Source organism: Ceratotherium simum, chromosome 27 (assembly GCF_057802395.1).
Source record: "Ceratotherium simum simum isolate JZ-2026a chromosome 27, ASM5780239v1, whole genome shotgun sequence".
Classification (NCBI taxonomy): Eukaryota; Metazoa; Chordata; class Mammalia; order Perissodactyla; family Rhinocerotidae; genus Ceratotherium; species Ceratotherium simum.
Genome location: NC_141926.1, coordinates 14,334,869 through 14,362,445, shown reverse-complemented (window position 1 = coordinate 14,362,445; position 27,577 = coordinate 14,334,869). Strand labels below are relative to the sequence as shown.

The 27,577-nt window shown below is 41.6% G+C and overlaps 1 protein-coding gene across 10 annotated transcripts in view; it reads right to left on the bottom strand.

Annotated features, from left to right (window-relative positions):
* TIAM1 (TIAM Rac1 associated GEF 1) overlaps window positions 1-27,577 on the bottom strand; it is a 358,647-nt gene that overhangs the window by 190,489 nt on the left and 140,581 nt on the right. The gene's annotated exons all lie outside the window — the stretch shown is intronic.

Sequence of the window (27,577 nt, the reverse complement as noted above, 5' to 3'; positions counted from 1 at the left end):
TCAGTCCTGGCACTCTGAGCCTCGCATGCTTAGGGGAAATTTATTCCTAACAGGTTTTAACCATTTTGCAGATGAACCTGGTCGCCCTGCAGAAACCATAAGTTCCTGTCAAGTTTTTTCTGACAGCACATAGCAAGAAAGCAGTGCCTCTTACAGGGTTTAAAAGGCTAGGAATCTTAAATAATTGCACGCGCTCCCTCTTCACGGGCAGGAATGTGGGTAGTTTAGCAAGTGGACAACTAATTACTTAACATCTATTTTAAAAGAGTGGATGGAAGAACAAAAACTAATTTTCAACTGGCTATCTTTCCTTTAAAACAAATATTTCAGATATACAAAATGTTCGAGAATAATATAATGACCCCCCAATTACTCACTATGCAACATAAAAAAATTAACATTGTGAACACAGTTGAAGCCATCTGTAAACTCATCCCTGAAATACATCCCCCTCTCCCTCCTCCTAGAAAAATAACTGCTATAAATTGATTTCCCATGAGCAATTTTTATATCAGTTTCTAAAAATTCTAAAGGAAAGATGCTAACTTGAAGTTTGCCAGAAAGCAATCCAATGAGCATCCCTCTGCTGGGCTTGACCTTGGTTCCCAAAGAGAGGTTTCATTAAATAAAACTAAAAATGACCACACATTACATGGAGCCTCAGGTGGCTGGCTAACAAGAACAAAAGAAATCACAATATCAGAAAATAGGAGATCTGGAGGTACAAGTGGAGGCCATCTCTGAACTAGTTGAATCATTCATGGATGAAATTGATAGATTAATAGATCATTATCACTTTACAAGGTTAATAGCTGTGTCAAAAGCCAAGGATACTGACCCACACTGCAAGGGGCTTTCCTCAAAGACACAGGCTACAGAAATAGAAACACAACATTCATTATAGAAGTCCTAATTACTCAAATGCGTGCTGGAGTTACAGGCTGGGAGCAGTACTCAGAAAAGGGAACTTTCAAGATAATGATAAAAAACAAAATGGTGGGAACTATGATACATTCAAAATTGACTCACATATATATATTCATATATAAATATGAACATGAAGAAGTAGATGCCTAGTTTATCTTTATATTCCTAGTACCTTGCATAGAGGTTGGCATATATAGAAATTTATTAACTCTTTGGTAAATCAATGAAGCAAATGAACAAAAGAATGCCCAGGAAGACTTCTGAAGGAGAATGAAGAGAGGAGTGTTTAGATAAAGCAGTGATCCTTAACAGGCAGTGACTTTGTCCCTAGGGAATATTTGGCAATATTTGAAGACATTTTTGGTTGTCACAACTTGGGGGTGCTACTGGCCTCTAGTAGGTAGAAGTCAGGGATGCTGCAAAACATCCTAAAATGCACAGGAAATCCACAACAAAGAATTATCTAGGCCAAAATGCCAATAGTGCTGCTAGTAAGAAACCCTGAGATAGAGGTTTCACTCTCAACTGTCACTTAATTGATTTATTCTATATAGGATCATCAACATTATGAAGGGATTCTCCAGGGACTTATAAAAACACTGAAGAGCATTTCTCCTTTTCCACTGTGCAGCGTTTGATGCCTGGGACCATCTACATGAGCCCGGAAGAAAGTGGGTGCTGGGGTCAGAAGCAGTAAAGCATTCAATGGTTTGGGGCACAGCCTCAGGTCCATGCAACTCACCAAGCTAATGGCTTATGTTGAATTTGGATGAAAATAATCAAGTACGGAGTGGGAGGAAGATGATATAAAGCCGCAGTATCAGCTTTACAATGGTAGATATCACAGTTGGGGGAAGGACAGTGGTATGCAGAGTGAAAGAGATGTGCAAGATACACAGACAAAGACAGGCTTATCACAGCCCCACCAGTCATTTCTCCATTGACAATCATTAGCTAGAGACACTCCATTGAGAACAGGAAGGATGTTTAATCTCATTACAGCTGCGAAAAGAAAGTTACAAATCACTTACAGGAAAAAGAATGGAAGCCCCATAGAAGTCTACCAGTCAGGGTGAAGGGCTGTAAAGTGAACACATCTTTCCTATAGGATTTCTGGTCTCATCATTACCTAAGAAGGATTTCTTTTAATTGGAATGCCATATATGTTTTTTTCTTCTTTCTGATATTATTTAATTTCTGCTTGTGGGGGAGAAGAGTTTTGTTGTTGCTGCACAGTGTTTCTTAAGAGCGGGGCAGGGGGCAATGAGTTTGCTCATCTTGAATCCCCTTGAAGCCTAACAGATGGTGGGTATGCAATAAATTCATGTTGGATTGAACTGAATGAGTCACCACCTCATTGCCCATCTCTCAGGCCTGAAAATAAAGAGTCCCCTCTAGCTACTTCTGGAGGAATCCATAGGTTGTTCAAGAGTCTGAACAACCTGTGAGCAGATATAAAACCTGTTGGTTTCACTCAGTGGCTGACAGATTTAAAAAGACCTGACACGGGTGAAAAGGGCTGACCTGACACAGGTAGAGCCCGCCAACATCAGAACCCAAGAGGTCCCCAGGCAGTGGCCATCAGCCTCACAGGGGAGTGGCTCTTTGCACCAAATGCCTTTACTCCTGTAACAGAAGGAAGAATGCCAAGCTGTGGGTGCCCCCCTCCACACACCACTAGACAGATAGGTAGTATGGAAGACACTCTGTCCTTCTCGTGTTACCAGCCACTTAAACTGCAGTTTTGAATGCCACTAGCTGCTTTTAAAAACTCATATGAATTTAGGAAAAGAAAATGTGAGCACAGTTATGAGCCTGACCAAAGGCAATGAACTTATGCATGAACGAACAGTATTTCTGTTCCAAAGAAATGCAACCAGTAGAGGGAGCACAGTTGACTTCTGTTAACAATTTCCCAAGATCAGGATAAACCTGGGAACAACATTCAATGATACGAGCTAGAAAAATAATCACATATTACCACAAATGAAAAGATTTATATAAAAATACTTTGAAAAACTATAAGCCATGACACCCTTACAAGGTATTTGTATTGTTAATGGATATTTACACAAAAGCTGGCTAAACAGACATAAGAAGAGTATATAATAAATAAATACATGTTGGAAAACAACATTTGGTGCATGGGGGGAAAAGTTGCAAAGGGTTAAACTTCTCTCTTTCTCTTTGTCAGCTGAATTTATACTCAAAAACAAAAAACTATGGAGAGTTTATTTATTTTCCCCATAGATTTTAACTCAGTCTTTACCTTGCTTTTTTACATATTAGATCTATAACAGCTGACTTTTAAAATCCATTTAAATTGTGTTCTCAATGACACAAATGCCTTCTATAAGCAAGAATCTTCTGGATTTCTGTTCCAGGGTCTTCAGAACCAACCTGATCAGGAATCGAGGCAGCTTTACCCAAAAGCGTTGCAATCAGCTGAGCTGACTAGGTCTGCGAATTTGATGCTAGTGCCTGCAATGACCTTACCTTCCCCTTTCCCAGCTCCCCTATGGATCTAAGGAAAGTTCCCAGGAACGAGGTAAGACGTGCTCACATCAACCTGCCATCCCCTGTGTCGCCTGGCAACAGCACATGAGCAGCAACACTGGGGAGAAAGAGCATTTTCCTCCTCAGGTTAGGTGAAGCCCCACAGGGGTGTTAATTAGCACAATCACATTATCTGAATCCAAACAAAAGGATGATTCCCCAGCATAATTGCAGATCCAAATGCAGATCCCATTAATCCTATGGTGTCACTAGGGACATTCAGAAGTTTTCCATGAATATATTTTGCAGTTGGCTACCAATTGATTGCCAAAATCAATTTTTTATATTTGAAACTGATGAAAAGGCTAAATATGAATCCATCCCACCCACTCCTGTGCTTGGTGATCTGAGGATCTGCTCAGGAATACCGACCTGTTTGAAAACCCCTGATTGATGAGGGCCTGCCTTCTCTCTGACAGAAGAACGAGGTTCATCCTTGCAGATGATGTCTTGAAGTACAGGCCCTCATTAAATCTGATTTGATAGGGGAATGTTTTACGACCTAAAATTAAACCTTGTACAGGGCCAGCCCCGTGGCTTAGCGGTTAAGCGCGTGCGCTCCGCTGCTGGCGGCCCGGGTTCGGATCCCAGGTGTCCACCGACACACCGCTTCTCTGGCCATGCTGAGGCTGCGTCCCACGTACAGCAACTAGAAGGATGTGCAGCTATGACATACAACTATCTACTGGGGCTTTGGGGGAAAAATAAATTAATTAATTAAATTAAAAAAAAAAAAAAACCTTGCACCAACCAAACTCAGAGACTCTTAACATAGTTTTCTCTGTCTGAAAACGGAATGCCTAACAATTAAGCAGAAATATTCCTGAAAAATACAAAGTCTGTCGAAAAGAGGCCAAGAAAACTCTAATAGCCTTTCAGTGCCACCTCCAGAATATACTGCAGCGACTCAGTGTGTGTGCAAGTTCTTTAAAATCAGAGGCTTCAATTTCCTCAACCATTAAATGATGATGTTCAAATTAATTTTCTCTGGTTTCCTAGCTCTATCTTCCAATTATGTATTTCCATAATTTCAAAACTCCCATTGCTTTCACTGCCCCAAATTACATTTCCTTATAGAACAACTTTTATCTAACACACCAAAGTCCAGGCTTGGACTCGGTGGTGGCCCACACACTTATAAGTGAAGCCAGGCTTGTAACTGGAAGGGTGAAGAGGAAAAGCAAGAAGTGCAACTAGAGGATAAAGGTAACAAAGAAGGCAGAGGAAAAGTCCATGAACCCTTAGCACCAACCAGCAATGAAGCATATGGGGCCAGATGCTGTCCCGCCCACGCACACAGTGAGGCTGTTGGTGCCAAGGGCCCTGTGCACCTTGCACAAGAGGTACATGTGGTTTGTGGGCGTGAGAGCATCTGGGTTTTCCCTAGTGTGGGATCTCTCAATAACAATAATAATTATTACTGGCACTAAAAGTAAGATCATGCTGAAAACTAATATGAGAAGATAAGAAGTCAAGTTCTAATTTCGGTCCTGCCGTCTCTCCAAAGAAATGTATGGCCAGGACAGACTTATAATCCAATAGATAGCCTCCTGAAAAAGCCAAGTCAAAGAGCGTTCCCGCTGGGGAAGGACATGAAATAAGAAGACCTTGTTCAAGTCCAGGCTCCACCAATAACCAGATGAATAACTTAGAGCAAGCCATCTAGTCTCCCTTCAATAAAATGGGAGTTTGAAACAGATGCCTATTGACGGGGGGGGGGGGGGGCATGGGTTGATGCTTTGTATGGGGCACATGCCCAACATTTTCCCTAAATGGTAAAGGGCACTAACCATGCAAAGGCAATTTTCAATCAGAAAATAAGCCAAGCCTGTATCTCAAACTATGTCACTGTTTAGAACGTTTTCGATGATTTCATGTTGATATTGCTGTTTTGGTAATGGATGAAGTGCAGTTCAGACACTAGTTATGTGCCGAACCAGAGAGTGGAGTCCTTCCAAGACCTCTTGAGTCCTCCCTACTGAGTCCCTAATTTGAGGAAGCAGCAGGCCCCCTCATGAGGGTCAACACAATGATCCACACAGGCCCTTGGCACTCACCAAAGATAACCAATATAATGGTATTTGTTTTTGTTATTCATGGGGGAGAATAGTTTTGATTTTTATTTTATATTAAAATACATTGGTAAGTGTCATTTCACATTTTCGAGACCAAAATATATTGGAGGGAGGGGAGGGGGGAATGAGGTGAAGCGGATAGAAAGGACACACCATTGGCTACAATAGTGAGGTGAAAAGGGGCACACCCATAGACGCGATTCTAAGACCTGACATCTTACAGAGTTCTCTGCTAGTGACAGGCGCATAATCAATTAAAATTAGGTGACTTCCAATGTCAGGGGGAACATGCTAGTGAGAATTCACTTGTTTTGCTCTCCCTTCCAAGAACATAGACATTAGATTTTATGGTCTCTGGGAGCATTTGGTGCCATTTTCCCTAATGTAAACAAAAATCCAACATGCAAAGATTATTTCCAGTGAGGAAATACAACAAGCCTGTATCTCGAAATAGTCAATGACCTGAGGTAGGCAAGAGAAACTTGAAGAGTCATAGAGCCATATATGTAAGAGCAGAAAGAGGGTCTTACTGATCACTCATTCCTCTGAGGTCAGAAGGGTTAAGTGGCTTGCTCTGGTTCACATAATAAAATAACGGCAGATTCAGCCTAGAACTCAGATCTACCGAAACAAGTCTGCTGTATGTTCCACCAACTCAATTACTACCTCCTTAAAAAAAAAATTCCCTAAAATAAACATTAAATGCAGTATACACATATATAATTTTGGGCCCCAACACAGTACAAAAGGCACATATAAATAAAAAAATGATACAAATTGAGCCCATCTAAAACTAATAAGCAACCATAATAACTAGGTGCATGGGAACTTTCTTGGCTCAGCCCCAGACAAGCAAACAAGAAGCTCAGATATCTGGGATGGAAGGACACAGTCAAGCCGGGATGGCTGAAGGCAGTCTGATTCACCATCAGCCAGCAGCCTCCCAAACAAATTACAGTGGTAGCCTTGGCAAGACTGCAGGTGAAGCCTGGTGGAGACATGGGACAAATTCATACATGCCCAAGGGGCCATGTGGGCACCCTGGCCAAAGACAAGGACTCTCCCAATTAAGAAAGTCCTACTTCTGGAGTCCCAAGAAATTAAAATATGTCTCTACAGATACCACAAAATAGCATCATTTTCACTTGTACATGAATGTTCATTGCAGAATTATTCCAATAGGCAAAAGGTGAAAACAACCCAGGTACCCATCAACAGATGAATAAGGATAAACAAAATGTGGTCTATCCCTACAATGGAATATTACTCAGCCATTAAAAGGAATGAAGTTCTGATACATGCTACAACATGGATGAACCTTGAAAATATTATGCTAAGTGACAAAGTCAGCCACAAAAGGACAACTATGGCATGATCCTACTTAGGTGAAATATCTAGAATAGGCAAATTCATAGAGATAAAAAGCAGATTAGAGGTTACCAGAAACTGAGGGAAGAGTGGAATGGTGAGTTATTGCTTAATAGTTAACAGTGTTTCTATTCGGGGTGATGAACAAGTCTGGGACATAGATAGTGATGATCATTGTACAACATTGTGAATGTAATTAATGCCACTGAATTGTATACTTAAAAATGGTTAAAATGGCAAATATTATGTTACATATATTTTACCACAATTTCTTTTTAAACATATGAAAAAAAACCCCATAATTTTCAACCTATTGGTTCAGGTATGTGTAGCTTTTCAAAAATACCGTTGCTAAAAACAAAAGTAAGCAAAACTTTAATCTAAGCACATTAACCAAGCTTTAAAATGTGCCTTTTTTTCCTGTCACATCACCATGGTTTTAATCACACACCTAAAAGAGCGATTTTCTCTTAATGTAAAAGATAAAATGGGATTGTCTAACCTATTAAGTTAAATCTTCTGCAATTATAAAGATAAAACAAGGCACACCTTTTCACATCAAGAGCTTTCTCAGTCTGCCAGGTGTCACACCTGCAGAGAACTCTCGCATGGATCCCCTTCCACCAACTCATCCCAATCCCAAATTTCAAAGCAGATCAAGCAACCAGAAAGGGTTGGATCTGAGTCCAGAACCATAAGAGTGAAGGAAATACATAAAACAATTACCAGTTGAAAATATTAAATGGCACACATTTTAACAGACCACATTTAACAGATCTGGACTGGCCAGAAATTCCTTTTCTAGTCACAAACCCGTCATTTAATCTTTGAAAAGCCTCAGTCCCTCATCTGTAAAATGGGGATATAATAGCATTTCCCTTGTGAGGCTGTGTGAGGCTGAGTCACTCACATTTCCTGAGCACTCACTCCGTGCAAACCACGGGGCTGGGAGCTGCTCATCCATTTTTGTACCTGGTCCTCACAGGGGGCAGTTCTCCTCCACCTCATGGCTGCATTTGGGCTATAGACTTGTCATCGTCATTAACCTGGGCATCCTCATGTTCGCTGTATTTGTTTTTCTTATCATCGTCACCCTTAGTATTCACGGGTTCTGGGCTCACACAGTCAGAGGGCTGAGTCTGATTCCCAAAGCCTGCAATTACTCATGAAGTACCTCATCCCCCTCTCAAGGCCAAATGTAGCAGGCAAGCAACATATTTCCAGGTTCATCATGAAGCTCCTGGAAGGTAATCATCACTTCGTCTGAGCAAGATGACTGAACAAGGTATCTAAGATGAGCAAACCAAATTGGGCAATAGGCACAGAATATGCATAATGTATGCATAGCAAATTCATAAATGGATTCCCTGAGCCCTTTTGCAGAACCAAGATCTCCTACAAGAGGCAAGTTCAAGGTCTGGACGGAGATCGTTAACCATCGGGTGGATATTTTATACTAACCTGTTCACAAGGTTGGTTCCCCATCAAAAGAAATACATAATGAACAGAATCTTGCTCAAGCTCAACCAGCTTGCACTCTCCCAGACTCTCCAGTAAAACACAGCCAGTGACTCAGAGGATGACAAACTGCTCTTGGCACAGGTACCAAGAGTTACACACGCCTACCAGTCGGTGTGGGGTAGGCTCATGCAAGCAGGTTGACACGCATTTCACGAGATCACCTGAAACACCAAAGCTCAGCCCTCTACTCCCAGCTATCTGGTTTCGAGAAAAGGAATTTCTCATCATTGCATCACAGCAATGCCAACCTGCAAACCAAGAATCTTGGCTGCAGGCTGGCTAGGACCAAGATAAGCCATCTCTGGCTTTTACAATTCTCAGGTTCAACAAATTCACACACCTTGCTGAGGCTCTGGCTTATGATTCAGACTTCTCACTCCTCCCAAAGCCCTGTGCCTTGAGAGCCTTTGTTCTTTTTTCTGGCCACAGATGAACTCAGCCCATTAAAGAACAGCTGTAATCCCCTACACACACAACTTTCCACTGGCAAAAATTAGTCAGGTCGGCTGGGTCTGAGGTCAGCAGCCTCCCAAAAGAACACCCACCAGACAGTCCCCCCACAAAAAAAGTCAGATATAGCTGTTCATGAATTGCCCATTTCCATAGTCTCATAGATGTATATTGGCACATACATAGATCCTATTGACTCATTCAATTTCACTAACCAAAAACAATATTCTTGGCCTTTTGGCATTAGGATGGGTTTTTGTTTTCATAAGGACATGGCGCCAACTTGTGCCATTTGCTCCCGTGGGGACTTGTCTTTCTTCTGAGTATACGTGTGACCTTAGACTTGAGGTCTTTGTTCATGGTTGCCTTCTCAGTGAAGTCCTCCTAACTACTCCTCCCACCTCTCCACCACCACCTCTCCCCCCGGCCCATTGTCTTTCTCACTTCCCTCTTTTATTTTTTCCTTCTTTATATATACACTAAATATTTTCTTATTTTACTATTTGTCTTGTTTATTGTTTCTCTCCCCCACTAGAATGTAAGCCCCATAAGAGCAGAGACTTTCATCCATTTTGCTCCCAACTCTATCTCGAGTACCTAGAAGAGCACTTGGCACATGGAAGACCGTCAGCAAATACTTGACTTAAACTGAATCCACCCCTCATGATGATAACCAAGACCAGAAGTATGACCAAAACCCCTCAGGCCTGAGATCTCTCCTTAAACTATACAAGCAAAGCCTTTGCCCCTTCCTTTTGAACCCCAAATAACAATAAGAATGATAGGGGACAAGGGGCAAAATATATATTTATTCCAATAAAACACAAATACTTGGGCTTTTCAACTTATGCCATAACACTCACTAAGAATTTTCAAGACACTGCATTCTACATCTCTGAAATTCACAGCGTTGTTAACAAAAAGAGGGAAAGATACCAATAAGCCCGCCGTACAGTCAACATCACGCATCCCACCCTCGGCTCACCACCTCCCATCTTTCCAGACCACCCGCTCTGAGACCCCAACCCCAACAATGGCTCCACCTTTCACCGGCCCCCGCAGCCTGCTGCCTCACACTCATCTTTGGTCTATCATTAAATTCCCTCCCTTAGCTCCCTTGCCTCACTATTACTTGGTCACATCTGTTTGGCAAAGATATCAACCTGGTTGAATCCAACAACTGCCTAGCTCACACCTGCACCCAGACAGCTGACTGTGGCAAGGGAAAAAAAACCAAAACAACCCACTGGTCTTACTTTAAACTCATGACCACTAACATCAAGTGTGCCCTTCAATGAAATCAGCGCTCTCACACCAATGTTCCCAGTCTATTCACTCCCCTACTCATGAAGTTCACATCTGCTCTTCTCTTCTCAAAGGCCCAATCATCTCTCTCCATCTTTCTTCTCAGCTGACGATCTTTTGTCCTACTTTTCTGAGAAAACTGAAGCAGTCAGAGAGGACTACCACAACTTCCAGGACTGTATATATTCACCAACAAGCATCTATCTGTACCTGTATACTCTGCCTTCCTGCCTGTGACCATAGATAACTGTCCACTTCCTACCAAAAATCAATCCCTCCATCTGTGACTAGACCCTATGCAACCCTCCTTCCACTCAAGGACAATGTTCCAGCAATTCCCTCCCTCTCCTCCCCTTGCTCTACTGCAGCATTCCCATAGGTAGGAAGATATGTTTTCCCCATCTAAATCTAAATCACTACTCAACACCCCTGCTGCTGCCACTATAATCTGAGCCACCATCCTCTCTCTACTAGACCACAGCAAAGCCTGCTAACAAGTCTCTCTGTTTCTATGCTTGCCCCTACAGTCCATTCTCATCCCAGGAGCCAGAGAGATCCTTTCAATGTGCAGATCAGATGACATCGCCTCTGCTCAATCCAGGGGTAAAAGCCAGACTCCTTGGAGGGGACTACAAAGACTGTCTTGGGGCCTCATCATTACCTCTCTGACCCCCCCTTACTTACGCCATTTCAGCCACTCTTGGCCCTCTTGATGTTCCCTGAACTTTCCAGACACACTTCCTCTCTCTGGAATGTTCCAGATACGCAATTAGTTAATGTCTTTACACCCAGCAGCAGGGGTGTTTGTTTGTTTTTGGTGAGGAAGATTAGCCCTGAGCTAACATCTATTGCCAATCCTCCTCTTTTTGCTGAGGAAGATCGGCCCTGGGCTAACATCTGTGCCCATCTTCCTCTACTTTATAAGGGACGCCGCCACAGCATGGCTTGATAAGCGGGGCGTAGGTCCGCGTCCAGGATCCAAACCTGCGAACCCCGGGCAGCCAAAGCGGAATGCGTGAACTTAACAACTATGCCACCAGGCCGGCCCTTTGTGGGGTTTCTTTACGGTTTTATCGATGATGTTGCTGTTTTGCTGGGATAAAAAGCAAAGAAGATCTGCCCCTGTGATCCACAGCACACCTCCATATCACATGTTTGTGAAGAAACATTTTGTGAGTCCCTAAGCTTTCTCTTTGGATTTCTTTGAAAACTGTATCTTATGTGTCTTCTCCCCGATTAATTCCTTACTTATTTCTTTATTTAATCCTTGTTTTCCCTTTTCCAAATGTTGCATCAGCACGTGGTGAATGTCTTAGATTTTTCCCTTTTCTGTGAGAACGCTGATCACCCCCAAATTAAGAACTGAAAATGGAGCAGTAGCTGGAGACGATTTTGCAGAATCTAGATTATGATCTTAGAGCTCTTCCAAAAGAAAGCTCTCTGATTTTGAGGAAACTCCACGCTTAGGGCAACCAAAGGAAGTGCCTCTGAAACCACACAACATGCAATGGAACCGCAGAAAGAAAGAAAAAAGCCTCTTCCTGTATATCTTCTGAAGCATTTTGCTTCAAGAGAGATCAGTGGTGTTCAATTTCAAGCAAGAAACACCACGAGGAAAACTGTAGAGCAAAACAGCTCCATGACAACACAGGAGAACATTCATGGCTGCAGGAGTCATTTGCATTGACTTCATACATTTCTTCATTATCTTGATAATAAAGTATGTAATTTCGGCATTTTATAGGAAGGTACAAATGCACTTCTGGTTGCACCAGCCAATCGCCTTCTTAAGTAATTCCATGGTGAGTTTCACAGTATCGCCAGTTCCCAGAGACAGATGAGAGGCCCCAGCACTGCATTGTTTTACATTTCTATGGGTCACAAAAAATTAAAAGTATCCCAGGTGGAGTAAATTTGTTAAGCAAAGAGCCATTTAAAAATAAAATTGCTTGTAGAGAGCTTGCTCGCGGCTTAATGAATGGGGCTCCATCTCTCAATCTAAAATTGTGATGAGGGCCAGCCCCGTGGCTTAGTGGTTAAGTGCGCGCCCCCCGCTGCTGGCGGCCCGGGTTCAGATCCCAGGCGCGCACTGACGCCCCGCATCTCCGGCCATGCTGAGACCGCGTCCCACATACAGCAACTAGAAGCATGTGCAGCTATGACATACAACTATCTACTGGGGCTTTGGGGGGAAAATAAATAAATAAATAAAATCTTTAAAAAAAATAAAATAAAATAAAATTGTGACGAAATGAGAAACTCTTCAAAGCCCTCTGCTGAATATCCACCCTGTGGGCCTTGCAACCAGCAAATGGAGTGAGTGCTGAGGAGCAGAGGAAGCTATGTGTGAGAGTAAAGTAGTGGAACTGAGAAAATAGTGGACTATCAGCCATGGATGGAGAGTAAAGTACAGCTCAACCTATAGGAATTATTGGTAAGAATCCCGTATTCTCTGTAAACAAATCCTAGAGCAGCACATACCATGTCAGCCAAAAACCATGGATGGATGGATGGATGGACGGATGAATGGATGGACGGATGAATGGATGGACGGACGGACGGACTGAGAAAAGAATGGTGGCAGTTACAACTAAGTGGGTGTGTGCTGATGGAGGGAAGGAGGAGGACAGGCAGACCACACCATAATGGTTGAGTAATGGCATAGTCCAGAGTAGGCAAATTTCTTCTATGAAAGGCCAGACAGTAAATCTTTTATGCTTTGCAAGTGTTATGCGCTGAACTGTGTTCCCTCAAATTCATATGTTGAAGCTCTAACCCCCAGTACCTCAGAATGTGACTGTATTTGGAGATAGAGTCTTTAAAGAAGTAATTAAGTTAAAATGAGCTCATATGGGTGGGCCCTAATCTGATGACTGGTGTCCTTATAAGATCAGGACACAGACAGTTACAGACAGAAGACCATGTGAGGACACAGAGAGAAGACAGCCAAGGAGAGAGGCCTCAGAAGGAATCAACCCTGCTGACATCCTGATCTCAGACTTCGACCCTCCACAACTGTGAGAAAATCAATTTATATTGTTGAAGCCACCCCGTCTGTGGTACTCGGTTATGGCAGCGGAGCAGACTAACACAACAGGCAATACAGTCTCCGTTGTGACTACTCAGTTCAGCTGTTGTAACGTAAAAGCAACTATAGACAATTCGAAAACAATGTGGCTTTGTTCCAATAAAGCTTTATTCTTGGACACTGAAATTTGAATTTCATACAATTATCACAAGTTATGATTTATTGTTCTTCTTTTCATTTTTCTTCCAAACATTTAAAAATGTAAAATGTAGAGGCCTTACAAAAACAGGAAGCGAGCAGAATTAGGTCCTCAGACCGTGTGTGAGGATCCCAGATCTAGTCTCCAGACACTCAGGACAGTGACCAGGAGACAACAGCTCTCCAGTAGACCCCAGCACAAAGGGCATTCCTCTACTCTGTGCTCTGTACACACTTCTCCTTCTGCCCCTATCGCCTCATTCTCCATGTATAAGACTACATGTCTGTCTCACCACTGGGTTGCAAGCACCTTAGGGGCAGGGTCTATGTCTCACACATTCCTTTATTCCCAGCATTTGTCATTGTACCTGGAACATAACAGATGCTTAATACGTAATCCCTGAACAGAATCATACTCCTCGACAACCACAGGATTCCACTGTCCGAGTGTGACTTTAGGGGCATCCAGGAATAGCCACCCCATCTACAGGCCTCCCACTGTCTGATGTCACAGCCATGAATATTATTCCCTTGGGATGTCTGACAAAGGTTCATAGAAAGTAAACAGCACACATGATCCTGAAGCTGGATTATGACACACAATTCTCAGCGTGTCACACTAAAAAAGGCAGAAAACTAGTTACCTTATTCCTGCCATGGCCTTGTAGATGTTACTTAACTTATGCATGTCCCAAATGAAAGGAAACATGCCCCCCACCAGCAGAGGTTGAAGAACATATCAACTCTGACTTCGGAATTTGGGGACCCATGTGCAACGAACACACTACAGAACCTTCCCTTTCTCTCTCCTCCATCCATCCAGGCCATCCATCAGGAGCAGCTCAATGTCGTCTTCATGATGAGCATTTTGTAGCTCTACCCTATCTATAGCTTTCCTCTACAATTTTGTAAGTTTCCCAGGAACACAGGGGCTATTAAAAAGCGGATGCGTAAGAACTACTTCAAATACTTCATTGGAAATCTTGACCAAAGTGTGCCAGGGATCAAATCTATGCACAAAGAGTATACAAAGAACCACAGGAGAATCTGTAAGGAAATGACTCACGACTATTCAGATTTGGATACATCCTAAAGTATAGCTCCAAAGACATAACTGTAATCTAAGGCAGGAAGGCAGGTAGACAGGGAAGCAAGAAAGAAGGAAGGAAGGAAGAGAAGGAGGGAAGAAAGGAGAGAGAGGAGGGACGGAGGACACCAACAGGATAACTCAGACTGGCTCAGCCTGCACCACCACCCCTCACCCACCCCGGCCCTTAGAAAGGGGCTCAACAGTAATTCGGGAGTTATAAGTACCAAGACCGGCAAACTGGGCACAAAGCTTAAAGAATGCTGACGTCACTCTTCTACTTCTAGATCTATCAGTAACTCTGCTAGATTGGAAATCAAGTTGTGCTAGGGCCGGCCCCGTGGCTTAGCGGTTAAGTGTGTGCGCTCTGCTGCTGGCGGCCCGGGTTCGGATCCCAGGCTCGCACCCGACACACTGCTTCTCTGGCCATGCTGAGGCCGTGTCCCACATACAGCAACTAGAAGGGTGTGCAACTATGACATACAACTATCTACTGGGGCTTTGGGGGGAAAATAAATAAATAAATTTAAAAAAAAAAAAAAGATATCAAGTTGTGCTGAGACTTAGTCTCCTTGTCAACAGAATGGAACTAGAAGGACCAGGCAGACAGGTCAAAATAACATAATACATTTTTTAAGTCACTATCTATTCATTTTAAATAGTGTTTGTATTCTCTTTCTTTGTGACAAAATCTCCATGGCAACAAAGCCTGAATACCTTGGTATCGGACCTAAGCTTACCGACCTAATGAATTTGGCAAGAATGGTGTCTTCTTACTAAAGGCACAACACAGTTAAGAGTAGCCAGAAAATCTGATGGGCCTCATGCATGCTGCCTGGGACTAGGGAATAAACAACCCAGAGACAGTCACTTGTTTCTCAACAAAGGCGGCAACATTCCATTTCTTCATAGTTTTAGTAACTCCATCATTTCTCACATTACACCATAGACGAGCTCATTGTTCACATTATTTACATGTTTATCCTTGCGTGTTGTCATTTTCTGCATGGCCCACTATATTATAATATTTTACTTCAATCAAATGACATCTTAGTTGGAATCATATTATCAATATAACTTCACTGGTCATTGTCTTCTCTAAACTGCTTCATGAACCACAAATGAAGGCCTAAAGAACAAAATTAGATGCTAAGTTCCAATGAATAAACATGCTGAAACCCAAAAATAACCCATCTATAAATTTTCACAGAAGGCTCCTCTCAGTATTATTAAAACACTTCATGCAAAGATTCATATTAAAAGAATTAATTTTGAAACACTTTCTCTGAATTTAAACTTAGTTATTTAGATTACGTTAAATGGACTTGAACCAACTTGGTGATAAGTTGACAAAGAAATTCACCAATTATTTTAACTTCATGAAAGATTTTAAGGGAAAATATTTAAGACCGATATTAATAACTCCCTACTTTGCTTCTTAGGCTCCATTCTTAAAAGAGCTTTAGTATTTCAAAATAATTGATTTTAAGCTTTCCAAATATCCGTTCCCTAAAAATCCAGGTGAATCGTGTCTGCAATTTGTTACTATTTGTAGCTCAACAAATTGAGTTAACTGAGCCACACACATGCCATTTTTAATTAGAGTGCCACAGTGTGTCTTGACTTCAAATCCAAAATATTCCAATCCAAAATGATTCTGTAGGCTTCCTGTTTGCTGCCGGGAGTTTGAAAAGCTAAAAATAGCAACCAAGTTTTCACATCACGAAGCAGCGCAGAGCATTTCCAGAAAGCATACAGGCTTCAAACAGACCCACGAACAGATCCCAAAAGCCAGCTATCTGGTGACAAGACCTTAGGTCTGATCATCCCCAAAACACTTAAATATGTAAAAAAGGCAAAAGGTCAGTAGACACACATTTAACAGTATCATATTACCTATTACATATTACCTTCTACTGACAGGAGAAAAATCCTATAAAGCAGGGACTTGTAATGCTAACTACGCAGTAGCAGGAGGAAAATAAGGCAAAACTGCTAAAACACAAGTATCTAGACTCTTCTATACTATAAACCTAAAGATATTACATTAGCATGTAAATTTTAAACAAATCCATAGGGATTCAATCAGCAAAATCCAGAATATGAGAAACTTTACAGGTCAAAGACTTAAGTCTCTTCAACAAATAAAGTAAAAGGAAAAAAGAAAAGAAAGAGAGGGTAGTGGGTAACCTATCAATTATATGAGACTTAAGACACAGATGCATCAGTTGCAATGTATGGGTGTTATTTGGATCATGATTCAAAAAGATAAGCTGTTAAAACAATTATGAGACAAGAGGGTAAATTTGAAAACTGACTGGATATTTGATAATATTAAGCAGTTATCGTCAATATGGTTTTTTATGTTCTTATCTTTTCACGCCACATACCGATATATTTACAGATGAGATGATACAGTGTCTGGGAGTTGCATCAAAACAATCCAGAGTGTGTGTGTGTGCACGCGCGCGTGTCTAGTGATTGGAAATGAAAGCAGACTGGCCGTGGGTTGATAATCCTCGAAGTTGGGTAATGGGTACCTGAAAGTTTCTATGAGGGTTCATTAGACTATACTCTCCATTTGTAAATGCTTAAAATTGTCCGTAATAAAAAGGTTCTTAAAAAATAGTATGTACAAGAAATACATTTTCTGGTCTGTACGCCCAGAAAATGCCTCCGGGTGGCCTGAGGGTGTGTGTGGCCTGCAGACCTATTTTGTTTGGACTGTGGACTGTTTTAAAAAAATGCTTTTTCTTTTTTGATCCCACATTTAAAAATAAGAAGACTCACATAAAAATCAGAATTTCCAACCTCTCTTGAAAAAACAGAAAGATCGGGTAACGCTGGACCACAGCAACAAGCCTTGGAGCATGGCCTGCCACCATCCCTTGTCACCCTGGCATTCATTGACACAGCCTCCCTGGTCTGTGATCATTGAGTTTGGCCCCCAGTGCACAGGGCTCTTCAGAGCAGTAACGCAGCGCCAACATGAGGACCAGAGTCTCCAGAATTAATGTGTTCCGCTCTCAGACCAAACCACTACAACTTTGTTTTCTGACCAGTAACCAAAAGTTCCTGACAACAACTAAAATACAAGCCCTTGGAGAGTGTTAGCTTACATTACACAAAGCAGTGATTGGAAACATATGGATAGTCAAGACTCTGCAAGAGAAAACCCCGGATTTCTTGTAGTTGATTTGGCTTGAGGACCTCTGGCCAGCTCCGCTGACTTTCCTTATCATTTGGGCAACAGGACTGGCTCCTGTCTTGCTCCACGGACTCCCAGAACTGCAAAGTCAGGAAAGAGGCCGAGAGTTCATTTAGTACCTTCCCGTCATTTTACAGCTGAGGGTCAGGCCAACAGAGGTTGAGTAACTCATCCCACCATTTTCCAGGTGGCCATTAGAGGAAGGGATGGGGATGAAAATGTCATGTGAGATGGAATATTGACAGTGCCCATACACACTCCAGAGTTACTGGATGACAATTTGTTCCTCCATGTTTCTAGTCCCTTCAAAATACTTTCCAGGGGGCCAGCCGGTGGCGCAAGCGGTTAAGTGCACACTCTCCGCTGTGGCGGCCCGGGGTTCGCTGGTTCGGATCCCGGCGCGGACCAACGCACTCTTTGTCGGGCCATGCTGTGGCGGCGTCCCATATAAAGTGGAGGAAGATGGGCACGGATGTTAGCCCAGAGCCAGTCTTCCTCAGCAAAAAAAGGAGGATTGGCAGATGTTAGCACAGGGCTGATCTCCTCACAAAAAAAAAAAAAAAAATACTTTCCAGCATGACAATGGAAAAAGTGCATTTCTCCAGAAAAAGATAGGCTTTGAATCTTGAATAGAACCAAAGGTTGAACCACTTGGGTTCTAGCATTCCTGGTTAACCAACCACTCTAGGCGGAATGATTATTAGTAAGATCTCCTAACACCTAACCGACATTCCTCATTTGTAGAGTTAATTGCCTTCTCATCAGGCAACAAAACAAATGAAGTAAGTCCTTCTAACACCTCAGGCTCTGTGAAGACTCAGATCCTAGGTTCTCCGTAACAGCTCTCAGATTCACTCACTCCTTAGACCCAGCTTCACCAGGCTGGGTCAAAGGAAGTTCTCAGGGTCATGTAGTGACCTCCATATTTTCAGGTCCAGCCTTCTGTGACCTTGGGTTCTTCCCAAAGTGAGCTTACTCAGTTAACAACAGACTATTCTTGAAATTTAATTAATTCAACTGCAGACAAGTCAAAAGAAGAAAAATTAAAACCACCCGGGGGCAATATATGAGATGGCTGTGCAGTACAAGTAGTACTCCCAGCTCTCCAGTGGGGAGCTCATGTCATTCACCCCATGAACTGGCATACCTCATTCACTTTCTCATAACTTCCAACGTGCCTAAAGTTAGCAACTCTTTTCTCCCATTAAAAATGTATGAAAACATAATCCGGTTTTGCCATCCAAGGTCTAAAGGCGCCGCAGCAATTATTTGGCTGGAGTTCCTTAGCTTTCTTGGAATCTGTACTTGAGGAAATCCTTTAAGACGAATAGTCAGAGGTTATATTACATCAGTCTGATAAATCCATGGGCTATGACTCATCCTTTGCTCGCCACCACTCTAAGTTGAAAGGTTTAAACTGAATCCCTAGTATGAAACATGGAAGATTTGGGGACTTAAGGGAGTATCTATGGCCAACCCCTGTTCAGCCAGAACTTGAGAACCATTGAGAGCTGTGGGAGAACAGCCATGGAAATTGGTCTGGCAAGAGAGACAAAAGTCTAAACTAAGACAATAGCCACAGAGATGAAGAGAAGGGATGAAGGGAAGAAAAGGAAAGAGAAGAGGAGGAGAGGGGCTGGAGAAAGTAGGTAGCTAGAGACACCACAAATCAAGATGACATAAAGATATAAACCAATCTTTATTTTATTCCTATAGCAAATATTTCTTAAACACCTCACATGTGACAAGCGATGTGCAAAAACAGAGGATACAAAGGAAGCAGAATAAAATAAGGAAGAAACACAGAAGGAGAAGCAGGATGGTGTCAGGATTTCTTTTTCTTTGAAAGAGAGAAGTAGAAATGAGCATAGGAAGCTCATTCAGAGAGATGCTAAGTTTGAGGTGAATGAGCAGAAGGAACTTGGGATGAATCATTCAAGAAAATTGTTGGATTTAGACAATCATCTACATAAAAATGCTTACTTCTCCCCCATCTTTTAAAATAAAAATCCCTCCTTTTGGTCATACAACCCAATGTAGTTATTGCCCTGCCCCTGCCCCCAAAAGCCACAGTTTTAGAAGCAACAGCCCCCTCTGGATGCTTTCTCTCTTCTCACTCACGCTTAATCCCAGTCAAGGTGACCAGATGCCCCCCACAATGGTCACTCTGAGTGGTCTTCATCCTCCTTGATATCTATATAGCACCTGAAACCAATAGCCAAGCCCTTCTTTTGGGAAAGCCTCTTATTTGAATTCTGTAGCAATACAGAAAATCCTGTGTGAGCTTCAGACCCAATTTGATCAATGCTTAGTACTGTGAAGAATGCCAAAAGTGGATATCGAATCAGATCCTCCCAAATCGCGCAACTAGTATGCAATGAGCAGCACCGGCCCCCACAATTCACATACTGGGAGCTGGTAAGAAGAAGATGGGAAATGAACATTGAGGAGACAATCAAAAAATGTCCACTACAGTTGGACATAAGTTTTCTCTTCTATAGCTGTGACAACTTCTTCACAAACTTCCCTTAGCTCCCTTTCTTTGTCCCATCTTGTAAGCCTACGTATACAGAATATTCTCTCTGCATACATCCAAATGCCCATTGGAGCCCTCTTCTTTTACCACACTGATACCATCTGCGGATCTTTCATAACTTCACACATACACTCCATTCCATACCTCAGAACCAAAGAATCTGATATACCCCCTAAATTGACCTGAATTCAGAGTGGAAGGAAGAGATGAACAACAAGGGGGGTGCTGTGTATCTTGAGACTCCCTAGGACATTGTGATACAAATTCTGCATGTCCCACCCATCATCCTGCCTCTGTTAAGAAGCTCATCCTGTCAAAGCACCACTGGGAAGGAAGGAAAACCAAGAAGAAATTTTTTCCCAAAGTAACATGGGACAAGAATTGATTCAACATGCCAGCCCCGTGGCTTAGCGGTTAAGTGCGCAGCGCTCTGCTGCTGGCGGCCCGGGTTCGGATCCCGGGCGCGCACCGACACACCGCTTCTCCAGCCATGCTGAGGTCGCGTCCCACATACAGCAACTAGAAGGATGTGCAACTATGACATACAACTATCTACTGGGGCTTTGGGGGAAAAAAGTAAATAAATAAAATTATTAAAAAAAAAAAAAGAATTGATTCCAACAATTTATTTATTCAACTTCTAGGATCAAAGCTACAACCAGCCAACTGATAACTTTGTAATATATTTATAAAAGAAAAACAAATATTCATTATTCCTCTGACCACTAAATTATTTTAAATATATTTATGCTTTTACCCTCCCCCCAAAAAAAACTAAAACTGTATTTTTCAACCATTAAAAATACAGTTTGGCCTAGGTGTTAGTGGTAAGGGGGAGCAGGGAGAAATTTAGCAAGAAATGCCAGAGAAAGGGCAAAGTTTCTGATCTTTAGAAAACCATGGTCTATACTTTATAAGCAGTACAATAGATACTTTAATTTTTGACCTTGAACCAGAATTCTCTGTATGTTTTCTACACAAGCAGAGAAATGTACCCACATTTGAACTCTTAATTTGGCTCTTTATTCTTGGTATTCTTTACTACTAAATAATATTCTAAGAAGCATCCAGTTTGGGGTTGAATTTAACTAATACTTCAGATAAATAAAATACCAGAAAGTCAATGTTTAACAGGAAAAATGACTTCAAATTACCACCAACATACTAAAAATCACTAATGTAGCATAATCATCTATATGCAGGTAATTGAGGTATTTGTGTGCAAAAATGTGCACACATTTGTATATATATATGTACATATCTCCATATATTATACATTTATATGTTCAAATAATAAAGAAAAGAAAGAATGGAAAAAATACTGTGGTATGAGCATGACTTTTATTGGTGGGTAAATAGGCATTAATCTCCCCTTTTTCATATTTTTTTGTTTGTTCAAACTTTCCACCCATGATCACTCACACATATCAAAGGGAAAATAAATAACTTTATTTTTTATCACATATATGAACGTTTGTTTTTACAACATGCATTTATCTTCTTATATCAAAAGAGCCAGGGGCTGGCCCGGTGGCGTAGTGATTAAGTTCACATACTCTGCTTCAGCAGCCTGTGGTTCACGGGTTTGGATCCCGGGCATGGACCTACAGACCGCCCATCAAGCCATGCTATGGTGGCATCCCACATACAAAATAGAGGAAGACTGACACAGATGTTAGCTCAGGGACAATCTTTCTCAAGCAAAAAGAGGAAGATTGGCAACAGATGTTAGCTCAGGGCCAATCTTCCTCACCAAAAAAAAGAAAAAAGAAAGAAAGAAAAAGGAGCCAAATACTAAATATCTCAAGTTTCACGCACCCTCTGGCACCAAAATAACCCATACAGTAAAAAAAGGAAAACTCAGCTTCATTTCTAAATTAAATCTATTTACTAAGAATAAAAAGAAAAGAAAGCCTTTTTGAATCAATACTGCTATCTATATCCTTTAAGTGTCTTTCATTTTTATAATTAAATTTTAATCATCAGTCTCATAAATCGTAATGCTACATCCTTCCCTTTGTTTTTTGGCTCTCTCGTTCTCTATTTTCTTAATTGTGCTTTCTCCATGGAGCTAAAACACACAGCACACGAGGATGTGCACACTCACGCACGCCTGCAGATGCACACACGCACACTCACACACCATTCCTGATCTGTGCAACTAAGTCTCTGACCACAACAGCCATCACCAAGAAAACGATTCTCCCCAAAGCACTGATGCTCTCTCAGGAAGATGGGCTTCCTTTCCTGTCGTCCGCTGTATGCAGGGTAACCAAGCCTCCAGTAGCACCCTCTCTATTTCACTTTTTCATGGGAAAGGCTGTGCAGTGTTTGAAGCAAACTCCTGATTATGCACACTAAACAAGGCAAATATTGGAACAGATGCGTGTTTGGCACAAGATTTCCCTAATTGCATTTTGCTTAGGCTACCATCAAAATTAGTTAGTGTTCCCCGAAACACACATGCAGCGGACACAACAACTGGAAAGATCTATGGGCGATGGAGAGGCTGGCTGAAATGTAAAATAAGCCACCAATAACACAAAAAGAACATTTTCCGTATTCACAACCCTGAGAGTTGTTCACGTAAAAATCAATATATGTCCAGATGTGTGCCCACGTGTCTGTCACGCAGCTCCCATCTACGCATTACATATTCATGTGGCCCAATTATAATGCCTAAATGCTGACCAGTGCCATGATCAAATGATATTAAAAGTACAGAGGAAATTTAGAACACCTTCTAGATCTATATAGTATCCCGAGTGAATGTTAAGTAATATAGTGCCAATCGGGGAAGCACAAAATTTAGCTTCCTACTCCATTTCCAAAAATTAGAAAGTTTTTTCTTATATGGATTTAAACGATGCCTCTCTGTACCTCCCATTTGGTCTGGAGAAACCCAGACCAAATCTCTATCTTGTCTGCATACAAACCCTTCAAATAGCAGAAGGAAGTGATCTCGTCTTCTCTTTATTGTTTCCGTCTGCAAGTTAAGCTACTACCCATGGCAAGATTTCCTATGAACATCCTGGTTCTGCTCCTCTGACTACTGCACTTTCTCAAAGTCCTCCTTAAAATGCTGGTCATGGAGCTGGATACATTCCTCAAGTGCTGGGCTGACCTGATGAACGACCAGTGGGACCAGGACAGGATGCCTCCCTTAGCCTGTGAATGGGTTCATTCATTTCTAGTAACCACATCACACTTTCTGACATGCACTGCTTCAAGTCATACCTCCCCTGTTCTATATGTATACAGCAGTCTCTTCTCTTTTCTTGTTTTACCCAAACTCTGTATAGGACATTACATTCTGCTTTTTATTTCATTCATTCCTTCCTTCACTTATTTATTTATTTATTTACGAGGAAGATTAGCCCTGAGCTAACATCTGTTGCCAATCCTCCTCTTTTTGCTGAGGAAGATTGGCCCTGGACTAACATCCGTGCCCATGTTCCTCTACTTTATATGTGGGATGCCGGCTACAGCATGGCTTGATAAGCAGTGCGTAGGTCTGTGCCCGGGATCCAAACCTGCAAACTCCAGGCCGCCAAAGTGGAGCGTGCGGACGTAACCACTACCCCACCAGGCGGGCCCCTACAGTCTGCTTTTTTTTTTGAGGAAGATCAGCCCTGAGGTAATATCCATGCCAATCCTTCTCTTTTTGCTGAGGAAGACCGGCTCTGAGCTAACATCTATTGCCAATCCTCCTCCTTTTTCTCCTCAAAGCCCCAGTAGATAGTTGTATGTCATAGTTGCACATCCTTCTAGTTGCTGTATGTGGGACGCGGCCTTAGCATGGCCAGAGAAGCGGTGCGTCGGTGCAGGCCCGGGATCCGAACTCGGGCCGCCAGTAGCGGAGTGTGTGCACTTAACCGCTAAGCCACGGGGCCGGCCCCTACAGTCTGTTTTTTAAATGTTATATAACAGGTTTCTGCCTGCCATCCTGGGCTGCTGAGGTTACTTAGAGTTTGTACTGAACATCCCCAGCCAGGTGTGATACTCAAGTTCAGAAACTGTGGGCAGCCACATTTTTGGTCATGTTAATTCAAGAACAAGAGAAAAATAATTAAAGGTTACAGGAGAGAGAAGAATGATACAGATTAGCAAAGGGGAGCCAAGCGGGCCACAGAGTCCGGAATCCTGATGGCCTTCCCAGCCGGCACAATCCCTAGTCAGATACATAACTACCAATACCAATGGTGTCTAGGAGGTATTCTGTATCTTCCTAAAAAATTACACTAACTTCCTTAAAAAACTTATGTGATCGTGATTTGGTTTCTGTTAATCACAAATACGAGTCCTAGAGAGAGAAACTATATTCTATAAGAAGTGAGTGTTCAGGTAAGTTACCATGCCAGTTATTCTGCAGGTATTGAGCAATTTGTGGTGTAAACTATAGACATTCTTCCAGTCTGGTGCTGATTCATTAATTAACCATCTTTTAGTATGTTCCAACCAGCTTCAAATCCAGCCTATGTGTATCTCCTGCTCTCCCCAGGACCTTTTAGTTTTTAATTTTAAGGCTTTGTAACTGTTTTACTCTCATCTTTAGCTGCCTTCTGCTAGTCCCTGAAGCCTGTCCTTCTCCCTCTCATGCTTTCGGCCATACAGTTTGACCAAAAGATTGATGTTAATGAAGTAATGAGTAATTTCTGCTCCTGAAACACTGCATCATGCCGTTAGCCAAAGAATCACCCAAGGTTGGACTTTAGGCACATTATAGGCAACTCTAGACTCGACTCCAAATTGACAATCATCAAGGAGATGAGAAAAATGTCAACACCAGCACAGGTGTGACTTAATTCCAAAAGAGTACATAAACAAAATCTCTATTTAAAAGTCAGTTACATATGAAGAGATGCATGCTCAACAACATCAGCCATCAGGGAAACAAAAATCAAAACCACAATAAGATACTATGTCACACCCACTGGAACGCCTATAATCAAAGAGATAGATAGTAACAAGTGTTAGCAAGGATGTCAAGAAATTGGAACCCTCATATGTCACTGGTGGAAATGTAAAAGGGTGCAGCCACTTTGGAAAACAGTCTGGTTGTTCCTAAAAGCAGACAACCTAGAGTTACCATATGATCTGTAATTTCACTCCTAGGTAAATGATAACACATGTCCATACAAAAGCTGGTACGTGAATGTGTCATAGCAGCATTATTTGGAATAGCAAAAGAGTGGAAATAACCCAAATGTCCATCAATTGATGAATGGATAAATAAAATGCAGTATATCTGTTCAATTGAATACTCGTTGGCAATAAAAAGAGATGAGGTGCTGATACACGCCACAACACAGACGCAACTTGAAAACGTTATGCTCAGTGAAAGAAGCCAGTCACAAAAGACCATATATTGTATGATTCCATTTATATGAAATGTCCAGAACAGGCAAATCTAGAGACAAATTAGGTTAATGGTTGCCTGGGGCTGGGGATGAGATGAGGGAAAATGAGGAATGACTGGTAATGGGTATAGAGTTTCTTTTGTTCTAAAAATGATTTTGGGGATAGTTGCAAAACTCTGTGAATATACTAACCACTATTGAAGTGTACACTCTAAATGGATGAATTGTATGGTACGTGAATTAGAGCTCACTAAAGTTGTTTAAAAGAAAAAGTCCATTAGAAGATAATCAATCCCATTACCAGTCACGGTATCAAGAAAAGGAATGTACTTGGCACCCTAGTTTTTCTAGTTCATTAAAATGTCGTTCAAATTCCTAAATTTACACAACTTTCATAAAGCAGTCTATACATTTAATTCAACACAACTTGCATTATACCAGATTGGTTAGGAACAAAGGCTGTAGAATCAGAATTAGATTTGAATCCCAACCTCCCCACTCACAAATTGAATGACTTTGAATGCCCCACTTAAATTCTCCAAGCCTCAGTTTCCCTATATGTAAAATGAGGAAAATAATAGTGCTTCTTCCACTGGGTCGTTGTGAAAAATAAATGAAATAACTCATCTAAACTGCTAAGTAAGTAGCTGGCTCAGGAACAGTACTCCAACACTAACTTTATAAATACGTAAATATGCACATACATAAAACCAACAACAAAACCAACAAGCACTTACGTGCAACGTACCAAGACTTTTGAGAGGACACAGGTAATGCAGTCCCCTTCTTCAATTATGATACCAAGAAGGCCAATAAAAGCCTATGAGAAGAGATTTGCGCAGGAGACACTTAACTGGGTCAAGTGGAAATTCTTGAATTAGAGATTGAAAAGGGGGAAGGAGTGGAACAAAATGATAAGCAGCCCTCACACGCAATGCTTTTGCTACCTCTTACACAAACACCAGAGACCGTGAAGCTGGAAGTCTCAGCACCCATCAGTGCATTGTGTATCCGTACAAGGAACCACAAGGAAACATGAAAACTACTGCCTAAAATCACAGGTCACACAAAGCATGACTACAGAGGCTCACACCCTGTTTAGTACCAACCTAAGGGCAGGAGGAAATGAACAGCAGAGAGATTGTCTATTTTGACAAAGTCACAATAGTAAATCAAATAAATAAAATCTCCAATCTCAACACTTTTGACCACTAGCTATCAGACTCCTCTGTATTTCATTAAAGAAATAAAAGAATAAATTATCACAGAGCCTGAAACCCTCCTGTCAACTCTTTGGTCTGTTTTTTCCCAAAGACAGAATAACTCCAATGACACTGTTCTCTGAAAGGGCAGCCAATGAGAGGAATGTAGGACACTGAGTGAGACAGAGTTGAAGTATCTATGCTCTCTCTTTTTATAATGTATAAAATGAATTAAAAAAAAAAAAAGATTGTCAGTCACCTGGTGATATTTAAAATGAGATAATAAAAGTCATGGTCTTTCCAGATGGCTTCACTGGTGAATTCTACTGAACATTTAAAGAATTAATGCCAACCTATCTCAAATTCTTCCAAAAGACTGAAGAGAAGGAAGCAGTTCCAAACTCATTTTATGAGGCCTGAATTACCCTGATACCAAAGCCTGACAAGGACACTCCAAGAAAACGACAGGGCACTATCCCTGATGAAATAGGTGTAAAAATCTTCAACAAAACACTAGCAAGCCAAATTCAATACCACGTTAACATGATCAGAACACATGATCAAGTAGGATTTATCCCTGGGATTTCAGGATGGTTCAACATACACAAATCAACAAATGTAACACACCACATTAACAGAATGAAGTGAAAAAAACATACAATCATCTCAATAGACGCAGAAAAAGCATCTGACAAAATTCGACATCCTTTCATGATAAAAACTCGCATCCATTTAGGTACAGAAGGATATCTAACG